The sequence below is a fragment of the Antechinus flavipes genome, chromosome 1, assembly GCF_016432865.1.
Source record: "Antechinus flavipes isolate AdamAnt ecotype Samford, QLD, Australia chromosome 1, AdamAnt_v2, whole genome shotgun sequence".
Classification (NCBI taxonomy): domain Eukaryota; kingdom Metazoa; phylum Chordata; class Mammalia; order Dasyuromorphia; family Dasyuridae; genus Antechinus; species Antechinus flavipes.
In genome coordinates, this window is record NC_067398.1 from 450,345,023 (window position 1) to 450,359,402 (window position 14,380).

General features: G+C 32.7%; 1 long non-coding RNA gene across 1 annotated transcript; it reads right to left on the reverse strand.

The window, feature by feature from the left end:
• Nucleotides 1-2,639: 2,639 nt before the first annotated feature.
• LOC127543778 (uncharacterized) lies at nt 2,640-10,605 on the reverse strand. Its single transcript, XR_007949300.1, has 3 exons — nt 10,410-10,605; nt 4,688-4,748; nt 2,640-3,093 (listed from the first exon to the last, which is right to left on the reverse strand). It is a non-coding gene; the product is annotated as an uncharacterized LOC127543778 (long non-coding RNA).
• Nucleotides 10,606-14,380: the final 3,775 nt, after the last annotated feature.

The window sequence follows — 14,380 nt, forward strand, 5'->3', positions numbered from 1 at the left end:
CTAATAGTTAGAGGCTAGCACTTTTATTACCCCCTTACACAAATTAGTAGGCAATAAGAAGACATCAGGAGAAAATTCCAGGACATAGACGATCAAAAAAAAAAAAGTTTTCTGAACATTCTTCCATTATCAGTATTCTTATGTTGGCTTGGTTGGAAAGTTTCCTTTGGCTCATCATCAAATCCTCAAGTCTCCATATTTGCTCCATAGATGGAAGTTTGTGTGACAAGAAGCTTCAAAGTTTGGGTTGAGGAACTTCAAACATTAGATTAGGAAATGAGGCAGTGAGATTTCATGATGTCCTCTTCTCACCTCAAAGTCTCTGATTTGGGTAAGAAATATAATAATTCTACCAGTCAACCCAAATAGACACTTTATAAATGTTAAATTATAGTTCCCTAGCATTTTTGGGAAACCAATAAGATCTGAATGGTAATTTTATTCAGGGAAAAGGAAATCTTTATATAATCTTTTACTGCCAAACTAATTTATTGTAAGAATCTTTGATGATAAACTGGATTGGGGCAGAGGAGGAGGGGAGAAAGGAGGAGGCTCCAAAAAGATGCTAAAAGGCTAGACTATTGATCCAAATTTAAAAGGATTGGATTAAATGGGAATATATTTAAAATCTTGTATGAGACTTCAAAAATCAATTTGGTGTAAAATAGCAGTAGTGGTAGTCGTAATAGTAGCAGTAGCAGAAGCATTAATAGTAGTAGTAGCAGCAGCAGTAGCAATAGTAGTAATAGCAATAGTAGAAATAATAACATCTATATAGTGCTTTAAAGTTTGTAGAGTTCTGAACATATATTATTATTTTATTTGGTCTTTATAATCATTATTATATCCATTTAACATATTAGAAAACAGGTTTAGAGACGTCTGCTTAAGCACCTAGAGTTACAGATAGTAAGTGTCTGAGATCAGATTTGAATTTAGGTCTTCCCAGCTCCAAGTCTAATCCTTGACAAGATGAGGGAATTGAATCTATAGAGCGGTTTGTCAAAAAACTGTCTAGAGCTTTTAATAGCCTGAAAACTTGACATAAATTGCGATGATTTGATCACCAAAAAAAAACAAATTCAATCTTGGATAAATTAAGAGGGGCATAGGACCATTCTGGAGAGCAATTTGGAACTATGCTCAAAAAGTTATCAAACTGTGCATATCCTTTGACCCAACAGTGTTACTCCTGGGCTTATATCCTAAAGGAAGACCCACATGTGCAAATATGTTTGTGGCAGCCCTTTTTGTAGTGGCAAAAAAACTGAAATCTGAATGGATGCCCATCAATTGGAGAATGGCTAAATAAATTATGGCATATGAATGTTATGGAATATTATTGTTCTGTAAGAAATGACCAACAGGATGATTTCAGAGAGACCTGGAGAGATTTATATGAACTGATGCAAAGTGAAGTGAGCAGAACTAGGAGATCATTGTACATGGCAACAACAAGACTCTACAATGATCAATTCTGATGTGGCTCTCTTCAACAATGAATTGATACAGACCAGTTCCAAATGTTGAGCAATGAAGAGAGCCATTTACACCCAGGGAAAGTACTGTGGGAACTGAATGTGGACCACAACATAGCATTTTCACTCTTTCTGTTGTTTGCTTGCACTTTTGTTTTCCTTCTCAGGTCTATTTTTTTTTCTTTCTAGATCCGATTTTTCTTGTGCAGCAAGATAACTATGCATATGTATACATATATTGGATTTAACATATATTTTAACATGTATTGGAATATCTGCCACCTTGGGGTGGGTGTGGAGGAAAGGAGGGGAAAATTTGGAACACAAGGTTTTGCAAGGGTCAGTGTTGAAAAATTAACCCATGCATATATTTTGTAAATAAAAAGCTATAATTAAAAAAAGATTAGGATTAGAAAAACAATAGGTTGATTACACTCAGCTCTACTCAGTCTATATCTGTAGTGTTGTGTTCCATTCTGGAAACCATATTTTAGGAGGCTTCATAAGATGAATTAATAAAGAATTCAAAGAAAAGCAGCAAGGCTCATGAGTCTCAAGTTCATGATATATGAGGATTAAAGGAATTCAGAATATTTAGTCTGAAGAAGAAAGATTTAAGATGCCCTTGATAGTTTTCTTTGAGCATTTAGAGAACTGTCACCTGTAAGAGGAATTAGATTTATTAGAAAGTTTGCCACTAAGTCTAAGATCAAATACAAACTTCTTTGTAGGGTATTTAAAGCACTTATCAAACTAGATCCAAACCACCTTTCTAGATTTATCATATATTTCTTCACTTGCCCTCAAGGAGCTTATAATCTAATGGTAGAAAACAATACACAAAAGGAAGCTGGAAAGTATGGAGAAGGTAAAAGAGTACCTGACATAAAGGTATCATGTTCTGCAAGGTTCAAACTAAAAGAAGCTACTAATGCAGAATTTTCTGGATGTCTAGACTCCAGCCCTCCTTAAAAGAAAATTTTGGGAAGAATTTAGCACTTTATCTTCTAGCCCTCCATTGAGAGAGAAGAGGAATCACCAATGATTGGCATGACATCTGGCATATAATAAATATTTAACAATATTTATTATTAACAATAAAATACTCATTGATATATTGATTAGTTGATCTACAGATTGATTATAACAAGAGGCAAAAGGCAGAAGTAAAATCATTTTATTTTTATTTTAAGATGAGTACATTGGGAAAAATATTAAACTAAAAATATATCAGAGTAGGTATTTTATTCTCCTAGGGCCAGTGTAAACACCCTTAGATGCCTTTATCAATGATTATTGGCAAAGAAACCAGGCAAAGAAATGGTGATTATTCCATGAATTCTCTAAACTATAGAAAGACAAGCTACATAAACAATTAGAAAAAGAAAGGGGCAAGTCATATTGATAGCAAATCTGTTATAAATAGTCATTCTTCCATGCTTTCTCATTTTGAGATGAAAATAACTCTTCTTTATCAGTCTCTTGAGAACTTTTTTTGTGTGACACCTTAAGGATATTTTGCTTTAAGTTTAAACAGAATGGTCCAATTTTTCTGCTTGTCTAGTTAGCAGAGACTGATGTCAAAATTAGGAATATATCCACCATATTCAGGAATCTGAAAAAATAAATATAAATTAGAAATGACTAATTTTTCATTATAGATACAATATATTATCAATACATTTCTGTGAAATGTGCAGGGGGAAAACAAAAATAAGCTCTGCCCTTGATTTTAAAGTATATTTATTAAAGTACATTATTTAAAGTATATGAACAGTTTGAGTCATTAAGGAAAGCAAATGAAAAAGATTGTTTGGTATGTATTTAGTTCATGTCTCTAAAGAAGATTACAAATGCTTTTCTGAAACTGATGCCAACACTGAAGCAATATACAGCAAAACAATAGTAAAGCATTATTTTTGCATGTTATTACCCTGCTGAGTTCAGATATATAAAATCATAGTAAACATTTTATTACTTACTTACTGTCAACTTAAAGTTTAAGATATTTATTAAAGATTAATTGAAAAAAAGTTTGAAATAAATGTCTCAAAAAGGGAATTGATGAGATATGATAAGAATCAACAAGTTTAAATTAGCAAGTGCACAAGCATGTGCATACACACACATACAAACCAAAAACAGCTGATCATAGAATGATAGATTTAAATCTATCTGGAAGTGATATCAAAGGATATCTAGTTCAAGCCTTTGTTGTTGTAGATGAGAAAAGTAAGAGCTAAAGTATCTTGCTGAATATAGTAGTGACAAAGGGAAATTTGAACCCAAAGCTTCCATCTCCACATAGTTTTTCCACTGCAGCACAGTAAATTGTTTAGTTAGATGGCATAGTGCACATAATATTTCATAGAAAGTTGGAAGAATAACTTACATCAGGAAACAAGGGCTCCCAAGACATTTATAAAGGGACAATGTCTAAATGAGAAACTAGCTAATTGATTGAACATTTTAGGAATATCATATTCTAATCTTTTTGTTAATCAGTCTACATTTCAGTATTCTAAATGCTCTTCTAAATATCTCCTAAGTAATAAAGGATTTTCAAGGCTATCAGCAGCTTTTGTAGAGACATTACTTGTTGCCAGAAACTCATTCTGTTAAGTATATGTGTATCCTGTACTTATACCTAGAGATTCTAAAGGTGAAATTATCTTCATTATAATCAAAGTTTTTTAAGGCAATATATTTTCTTACTAAAAGAATTGATTCCCAATTCTGATGGAAGTGGCTATCTTCAGCAATGAGAGGATCCATTTCAGTTCCAATTGATCAGTGATGAGCAGAACCAGCTACACCTAGCAAAAGAGCACTGGGAAATGAATGTGAATTGCTTGCATTTTTGTTTTTCTTCCCAGGTTAATTTTACCTTTCTAAATCCTATTTTTCTTGTGCAACAAGAGAACTGTATAAATATGTACACATATATTATATTTAAGATATACTTTAACATGTTTAATACGTGTGGAACTGTCTGCCATCTAGAGGAGGAGGTGGAGGGAAGGATGGGAAAAGTTGGAACAGAAGTGTTTGCAAGGGTCAATGTTGAAAAATTACCCATGCATATGTTCTGTCAATAAAAAGCTATAATAATAATAAAAAAGAATTAATCCCATAAAGCAAAAGTCATTACATAGATTTATGCAATAACTTGGGGTTGCTGAGTGCAATGTAATAGAAAAGATACTGACCTAGAAATTAGAAGATGTGAGTCCTAATATTGGCTTGACATGACTTTTTTTTTCTTTAGACCTGACATAAAAATGAGGAAAAGTAATTAGAAATTCCAAATTATAATTACATCTGTTTATCCAGAATTACCAAGTAATCACTGAGGAATTATTTTCCAAAGAATTGAATCTTAAAATTACAGAATTGTACTGATGAAAGACACTTGTCATAATTTGGTCTAATCTAATTATTGTAAGGATGAAAAGATTTTAAGTGTAATCTGTAAATTATCATTTCATAGCAATCTTTCCAAAATGTATTGTCCATCCTGATGCTTGATGCTTTCTTTAATATACTACCTATAATTTAACCTAATAATAAGCTACCAGTTCTCTGGACTATGCAGGACATGATTCAGATTAATTTGCAACAAAGCTGGCACGGTAAATTAGAGTTAGGATATGGAAAGTTTTGTTCCTAATAGCATCTACTTGACAGAGTTGTTATGAGGATCAAATCAGATAATATTTGTAATATGCTTAGCATATCTCAATAAATGCTTGTTTTCTTCTATTTCTTCCTTTTCTAACTCTCTAGTCTTCTTAAACCTTCCTCCTCATTTACATACTCCATGAGCAAATGTTCATCGTCTCCTTATTATTCTTAAAAAAGGAGACTCCTCCCAACTTTTGCTAATCCCATTTCATTGACTGATCTCATGTTTAGAATGTTTTCCTTCCTTATTTCTATCTCTGCATTTTCTGGCTTCCTTCAAGTCTAAAATCTTACTTTCTGCAAGAAGTTTTCCCAGTTCAAGTCTAAAATCTTACTTTCTGCAAGAAGTTTTCCCAGTTTTCCTTAATTTGAGTGTCTCCTCTTGATGATTATCTTCAATTTATCCTGTATCTAATTTGTTGTGCACCGTAGTTTATGGGTTGTCTCCCTCATTAGATTTTGATCTCCTTGAAAGCAGGGATTGTTTCTGCCTTTATTTTTTTTTGTTTCCCTAGCACAGTAGGTGTTTAATAAATGCATATTGTTGAGTTATTGATCAAAAGGCTTTTATTGAAACCCTTCTTAGGGTTAACACCACTACAATGTTTAACACTAAAAAGCTCAGTCTTTATGTTGCTCAGAATTAGATGTGTCATTATATGAGTTATCGCTGTTATCTCATACAATTTCATACCATGTAAAAGGCATGATTAATTAAAAAAATTTTCTTTATTTGTCATTTAGTATATATACTATAACAATAGTAATGCTACTTTTCATGTTCCCTTGCTGGAACAATGAATCATGTACGTGTCTATTTTTCAACAAAAACCATGCAGGGCTTCACTCTATGTTTTTGTTTTTATTTAATAAAGATTATACTAAAAGGAAGGAAGCAAGGAGGAACTAGGGGTCATAGAAGTTAAGTTAACTCTCTGTCTCACAACTGAATCTAGTATCAAATCATCAAACTCCATTCTTCTGTTTTGAGTGGTGTGTAAATTCAGATGTGTGGGATTGCATGGGGCAGAGGTTTTGTAAACACAGAGCAATCATCACTACATTCCAGTTTTGATACTTTTGTCCACCCCAGTCCCATGGACTCATTTACCTTTTGAAGACACAGACAGACAGACACACACACACACACACACACACACACACACACACCCCTACACACATACACACAAAGGTCTCAGACCTGTGATTTCACACACGGAAATAGAGACAGGGAATACAGCTCTAGCTTAGTGCTTTTCTTATTTTCCAGGATTAGGAAGGTTAGAGATAGTGTAAAAATGTATAAAGGCTATAGTATATTTATAGAAACATCAAAATGATTAAAACAAAAATGCCTCTTTACAGAGCTTTTATGAAGATAAAATGAAATATAGTTTATAAAGTGCTTTGCAAATCTTAAAATAATATCGACTATTATTAATTATTAATTTTTTCATCATTATAGCAAAACTTCATTTGGACCACTTTTATTGAGACTTTGTAATCATATGGCCAGAGAGTGAATTAGATATTATATCTATACCATCAATTGTGAAAAAAAGGACTTTCTAAGTAAACTATGTGAAGGTAATTTTAACAACTTATACAGAGTAACAATTTTATGTGACAAATCATTCATTGAAAAATGTCACTTAAGAACGTCTTAGTAACTTGTCATTAGCATATCTAATATGTTAATATAAAATATATAATTGAATGTAATATGTAATGCAATTGTGTTTCTTTAAAATGTGCTAGAATTCAAATTTTTCATTTATTTTTGCTCCTTAGCATAGTTTCACTAAGAACTTGCCATGTTCTTAGACTTATGTAGTCCATCACATACAGGCTAATCGAATTCATGTTTTTCTATTATACTCTGACAATACCACTTTTGTTTTTCTTTTCTTTTCTTTTCTTTTTTTGTATCAAACATGTGATTTCACCACTATGGGTAACTTCCAGTAAGGAAATTCCCTTTACCAATACAGATCAGAAACAATTCTTTAATTTGTGAGAGCACAGACAACCTAAGTAATTTATCCAATGTCAGATAAATAATTTGCTAGAGAAAGGATGTGAACTCAGGTCTTCTTGACCTTGTTATATGTATCCCATGCTGCCTCTGCTTTTTATTAGTACTTTAAAGCCAACAAATGTCTAAATATGTAAGCATGATCTCACTGATTTGGGCATATTTGAATTTATTCATACTTTCTCTTCTTGGGTAGCTTTTCTTTATATTCTCATTTTTTGACATTATATGGATGCTAATAATTCACGCAAGCTATCCACTGTTTGACCTTCCTTCACTCATACAATGTAACAGTCAGGTTCTACATTTCTTGGATGATGTTTCTTCATGATGATTGTCTTGCATGATTATTCAAAGACTAAACTTCATAGAAACTTTCACTGGCAGGACTTTTTCATGTAGTTGAAATCCTGCACATAGCACTTTGATGTCTACACTGAAATTTTTTGCTGAAAGCAGTGGTTTCTCTTTTCCTATATGTAGGTATTTAGTTAGATAATATGAACATGTTTCTAAAAATATGGAAGTAGTTAGGTGAGTGAAATATATAGAGTAATGAACCTGGATCCAGAAGACCTGAGTTCAATTTGGTCTTCAGATATGTGATATGGGACAAACCTATCACCTAGGATTATTATGAGGATAAAATATTTATAAAATATTTGGCAAACTTTAAAGCACTATTCAAATATTATATTATATGTTATTACTGTATTGTATGTTTTTTTTTTTCCTTTAGGTAATATCAACATTTCTCAATGACTACCATAAAGAATACTTTGGAAATTTTTTATTGAATAAATTTTAAATCTCATTTTATGAGCTAACTTTTAGTTATGAAATTCTTTTTTTCTAGTTTTAAAGAGCACAGTAAACAATATGCTAATCCATAGGAGTATAAATAAATGTAAATTACAAATAACATATGTAAGCATTTTTATAATTATAGCCTTTTTATTACTCAAATCAAGTAGGTTTTTGCTTTAGTTTATGTTGTTTACTTTTGATGTAAAGACTCCCTCTTTAAGGCTTTTTTTTTTTTTTTTTTTTTTTGCAAATTCTGTAGAATAACATTTGGCAAGGCACATAGAATATGTCATTTTCTTTTAATGGATTGTCTGAGACACAGAAGGTACTTAAGCAGTGCTTGTTGACTGACTGACTGACTGACTGACTTGCTTCTTTAATGAGCCTATCTTTCATCATGAAAACCTCTGAAGTCCTCATTAAGGGAAAACATTTTGTGTTTTGAGTGTCTGTGTATCTGTGTGTGTGTGTGTGAATTTAAATTTCAAACTACAAAGTATTGTATTTCTAGATTTATAATTACTAGGTTCATTATTGATGATTTAAAAGATGGTGTGAAGTAGTAGAAAGAGCTCTGGAATTTGGAGCCCAAAGACCTGATCCTCTCCTATATCAGATATACTCTCTGGGCCTCGATTTCTTCAATATTAAAATGAGGCTAATCATACTTATTGTTGTTGATATATTTCAATCTTGTCTGAGTCTTTGTGACCCAATTTTATTTTATTTATTCATTTTTGGCAAAGATATTGGAGTGGTTTACTATTTCCTTCTGTAGTTCCTTTTACAGATGAAGAACCTGAAACAGACAGGGTTAAATGACTTACCCTAGATCACAAAGTTTGCAAGTGTCTGAGACCAGTTTTGAATTCAGATCTTGCTGACTCCAGGTTTAATACTGTATCCATTATAACATCTAACTATCTATATTAACTATCCATGGGTTCTGTCAATAAAAAGTTATATTTAAAAAAAAAAAAACTATCCATGATTTTCTTTTGTATGTGAAAAATCTTTGGAAACTATAAAGCACTACATGAATAGCAACATAAAGCAGATGCTACAATATTTTCGCTTACTAGGAAATTAATAAGTAATATGTGCTTGGTTAGGTTTATAGGATGCTACTGTTGCTATTGCTTTAATAAAAGATATACCGTGTAGAATCTCCAAACTCATAATGTTCTTCACTAAAAGATAAAGTCCCTAGTCCTTTCAGGGACTAGATCTTAATCATAAATTTTTGAGATCTTATTTAAAATGGTTTCTCCAAATACCAAATACAAATATCCTCCCTCCAACTAGTGAGAATTTTATAAGAAGTCACAAAAACTTGTCCTTATTTCTAGATCAATGGTTTTCCAGTACCACTGTATTTTAAAATTTCAAGGGCAATCCTTAGGTTGAAGTTATTGGGACAGAATGTTTCTTTTAACGCTACAGCTTTGTTGATCTACAGACATGACTCATTTTCCATCTAGTCCTAGGAGGCAAAAAGCATTTCCAGTTGTTAAATTAGAATTACTCCCATAAATATAATAATCTCATTAGGCATAGTTCCATGCCATTGAGTTCTACTAGTGATACTGAGGACAAATTTGGAACATATCAGATTACATAGTGAAGGATAAGAACCTGTTTGAGGGTGAATTTTGCTCAATCTTTTTTGTGGTTCATCCATATTCTCTCCAAGTTTATTGGTTTGCCAATCTATTTTTTCTTGCCTTATGTTTATTTTATAATATGCCTTTTGAATTTATTTTTTCATTTAATCCAATATCAAACTGCACTAATTTAACTGAGGGAGGGGAAATGCTTATATAAATTATTTAAAAATCACAGGGGAGTAATGTATGCAGTCTAATAGTAACAACAGACATTGCTTTGCACATGGTAGTTGCTTAATGTTTGCTGAGTTCAATTGAAATTCATTTAAATTCTAATGTGAACTTAATGTAAACTTTAGCATTCAAGATAGAATGTTTTCACTAAAAATAGAGTATGGTATGAGAATTCTAAATCTTTTAATTTTTTTAATGCTGTCTTGAGTCAATTTTGTTTAAAAGAAAGGACACACAAAGAATTACATTTTAGTTCCCTTGTTTTGAAAATTTCTGAGTCAGACAAAAGCTTTACTTCATTTCTATCATCATCTCAGCCTTTTCCAAATCTTTGATGACAAAAGGCAATAATTGTTGAATAGGACCTAGTCACTTAAATTGAACTCCAGCCTAGAGGGAAAGGTGAATTCTTTATCTCTTTACAAAGGTGTGGCACTGTTTACTTTAGAAAGAAAAGATACAAGTATCTCCTAAAGTGGATTAAGCATGGCCAGACAAGATGATACATTTCCACTATAAACTTTCAAGCAGCTGTGGGAATGCAGTATGTGTGAAATCTCTTACCTTCTTAAAAATCTTGATAGAGTTGTAGCTGGGCTCTTAACAGTCAAAAACAAACTGCCAATGAAGTTTATTTTCCTTTTTGCTGAGTTTTCTGGACCATTGTTCCGCTTGAGAAGCCATGTTTGTTAGTTTTGGCTCAGAGACTTTTCTTCCTTAAGGATAAGCAATCCTTAGGCACTTGTTCAGCCAGGCCTTAAAGGACTGCCTAGCAGTTTATTCACAGCCTCAGCTCTAGCTGAATTCAACTGTGTGACTTCCTGTTCTAAGAGGGAAGGGGGGGGGGGGGGGGGGGAGAGGAGGAGGAGGGAAGGGAGATGTATCCGAAATGTAAATATCTAGCTGATTTTGTTGAAAACCGGGGCGTTTTTGTTTGTTCTTATAAAAGATTCCTGCTGGAAGTCTTACTCTGAATTTGGCTTTTAGCCTTCTCTGCTGTGACTTGGATACTGATCTGATTTTCTGCTTTCATGGCCTTTTTTTTAAATTAAAAAAATTTAATTCAGCATTAACTCTGCTTACAAGCTCCATAGCAGAATAAAATCACATTACAAACATTGTAGTATTAGATTTTATCACCATTTATTTCTTCTAGTCTGTCCAGGGATTTCTTCATGTTGAGTAGAACTAATTTGCAGTCAGACATTGAGGTCCTAGAGAAGGCCAGCAGGCTCCACAAATTAATTTATCCAAATAACCAATCCCTCCTCGGCCAGCCATAGAGGGACACCAAAACGGCCCAAGCAGGCGAAGACTTCTTTTGAAGTCTGGAATGTTTTGACTGACTTGAAACAGGCGGCTGGAATGAAAGGATAATTTTCAGTGACCCAGGGGATTTTTTGCCATTTTCAAATATTAGGTAAAACAAAGAGAAATTGCTTGCTCTAATTTAGAAAGACTTAGTAATCAGGAAGGCAACCAGACTGAGAATAAAGTTCCAAAGTATAGATCACAAGTTTATTTACTGGATCTTGCTTTAAAAAAAAAAAAAAAAAAAAAAACTCTAAATTATTACAAACTTTTAAAAAATTAACATTTTAGGGGACATTTATTAGATAAGTTTTCATATTGCTACACCTGCATATGAATTTTTTTGTTAGTTCATGGAAAAGAAAAAAGAAATAATTGCCTTGATTTATTGACATCTAAGCTTTTTTTGTTTTGTTTTGTTTTGTTTTAAAGAATCACTGTATTTTCAACTTATGGTTTCTTTTTTTTTAAGTGAGAAAGCTATGATTTTGAAAAAAAGCTTAGTAAACCAAATGACTTCACTGAAAGCACTTAAAGATAGAATTACATATCAGTCTAATTTTTAGACTGTATTAGAATATTTAAAATTATCAATCAACTCAGTCATCCCTGATGAAGTAAGCAGATTCTGAATGCACAGCCGCAGCAAGGATGAAGCAGGATGCTTTTTGACTTGTTTAACTAAAGGAAAAAATTCTTTGGATGATTTCTTCCCCTAATGCCATGGATAAATAGAAAGTGATTCTATTTACATGATCTTTCCCCTTTCCCCCCCACCATAATGATGATGATAATACTTTTATAATTAAGAAATACATATAGACCAATTGCTATGTTAGGAATGCATGCATTTAATCAATTTAATACTGTACTTCTGAAAAATATAGGAATCAAAAGTTCTATTTTTTAGTGGTGACACACTGACTTTACAGACTTATGTTATAATTTATTCCCATCACCACTACCAAACAAACACACACACACAAAATCTCAGTTTGTATTTGGAAGAATGAAAAGACTACTTATTTTTCCTGTTTATAATTTTAACTATTAATAGTTATTTAGGGAAATGAAAAAACAGACGATTGTAATTGTTCATAATATTTTAGATGTTGATATCTGTATTACTTAACAGATTTGGAAAGTTTAGTGTCTTTCTTTGATTCAAATTCAATTCAAATGAAAACTCTTTTGTTTGAAATTTAAAATCCTTTACTATTTGACAGCAAATATACTTTTTGGATGATTACATACTACTCCCCTCAAATACACAGAATCAAACTAATGTATTTGATAGTTCTCTCCTTTCCACCTTCCCTGTCTTTTTTTCTCTATCTTTGTCCAGGAAATCCCCACATCTAGTATGCTCCTTTTCTCACCTCTACTTCTTGAATTCCATAGTTCCTTTAGAGGCTTTGCTCAAGTCCTACTTCCTACAGAAGACCTTTTCCAATCTTTTGGCCTCCCACCCCCTATTTCATGTTTACTTTCAAAATACTTTATATTTAGCCTGGGTAAATGTTTCACTGTTTAACCCCCTTCCCTATATAGAGTACAGACACTTTGACAATGGAGATTATTTCCATTTTTTGGCCTCTGACTCCAAACTCCAGTTAATACATCCAACATAGTAGATACTTTTCAATTCTTTTTGAACTTTACCTGGGAGTATTTCTGGAATTCACTAAAATGAACTGGCAATCTGTGAATCTTTCCCCCTTTCTTCTCTTAACTCCTTCCCCTTCCTCCCAACATCACTCTTTTAGGAAATTAAGTAAACTGATGCCAATACACTATTATTGCTAAATTGACAACTCTTGATACTATTCTATTGAATTGGGTATATCAGTCTTTATTGAATGAGCTTATTTCATATAACTGAAAGAAAAGGAAAGAAGATATAATGTAACTTAAGGTCTTTGATTTTGATATAATAACACAAGAATAGGTGATTTCCTTTGAAGACAAGGTTATATTCCATATTTAGAACATCCCTAGGTGTCATGAAGAGGAAAAAAATAACATGCTTTCATCTTTAAAAAAAAATCAACCTAAAGTTTTTCTTTCAGTCATTAAAACCCTAAGAAAATTGGTCCAGCCAGCCTTTAATCAGATATATGGAGATGATCTTTGGAAAAGAAGACACATGAGAGAAATGATCCTTGGTTGAAGGCAGCTTGTCTCAGCAATATTATAGATTAATATAAGATCAAAGCAATTTAAGTAGTCGTTAGTTTTAAAAGGAAAATCTACAAATGTAGAAGAGAATTGGGAAATGAAGGGACAAAAGGAAAACTAGGATGATCTTAGAGAGATATATATTTGTTTGTGCAGAATTAATAGTTACTAATTGCTTGTGATTATGAATTGCCACAGCTTGTGTTGTCCATCATTAGTAGAGAGAATCTTATGTCTTTTTTGAATAACTTTATCTAGTTGTCCCCCAGCCAATGTCTTAAAGTCTACTCTGCTCTCATGGCTCACTATAACAGGATGACAATTCCCCATTCCTTTCTACTGTGTTAGGATCAGGACAAAGTTGCTTTTGTCATATGGAACTCAGGATCAGAGCTTTATATATCAGGTCCTCACTTCCATGACTCTGCCTAGAACCAGAGGGAACTTCAGATAAAAGATGTATTTCTTACCATCAAGATCTTATCTCGGAATAGGATATCTAATACAAGGCCTCAGATCTTTTCTTTCCTAGTGTTTAAAGGAGAATTTAATTGACAATTCTTTCTACCATCATAGAACCTTAAAGGTTCTATTCAACCCAAGATAGGATCAAATGGTCCTATGTATCCACCTTTGAGGAGTGGCAAAGGAACTGTTGTTTAATGCCAAGGGTGATTGGCAGTCTAGGGAGAAACCCTTTTTCTTGGCAAACCTATGCCATCCTTCAGATCTTTGATACCCATCACTCTTACTCCTGTTCCTCAAATGCTATACTTGCATCATGTCCTTTGGCGCCTCCATTCTATCATTAGCAACCTTCTTTTTACCTTAGATTTTTTTTCTCTCATGTTCCTTCTATCTTGTAGTCATAGAAATCAGGTTCTGTCTAGAAAACAATGCATCCCTAGAGATCCTCAACTGGACTTGGTATACTTTTTCTCATATTTCCCATACATTGGGAAAGGAGGAATTTAAGAATTTTAGAGATGGTAACAAGGAATTTTGAAGTTCACTGTACTAAGATATAGCCAAGTCCTAGTGAAAAT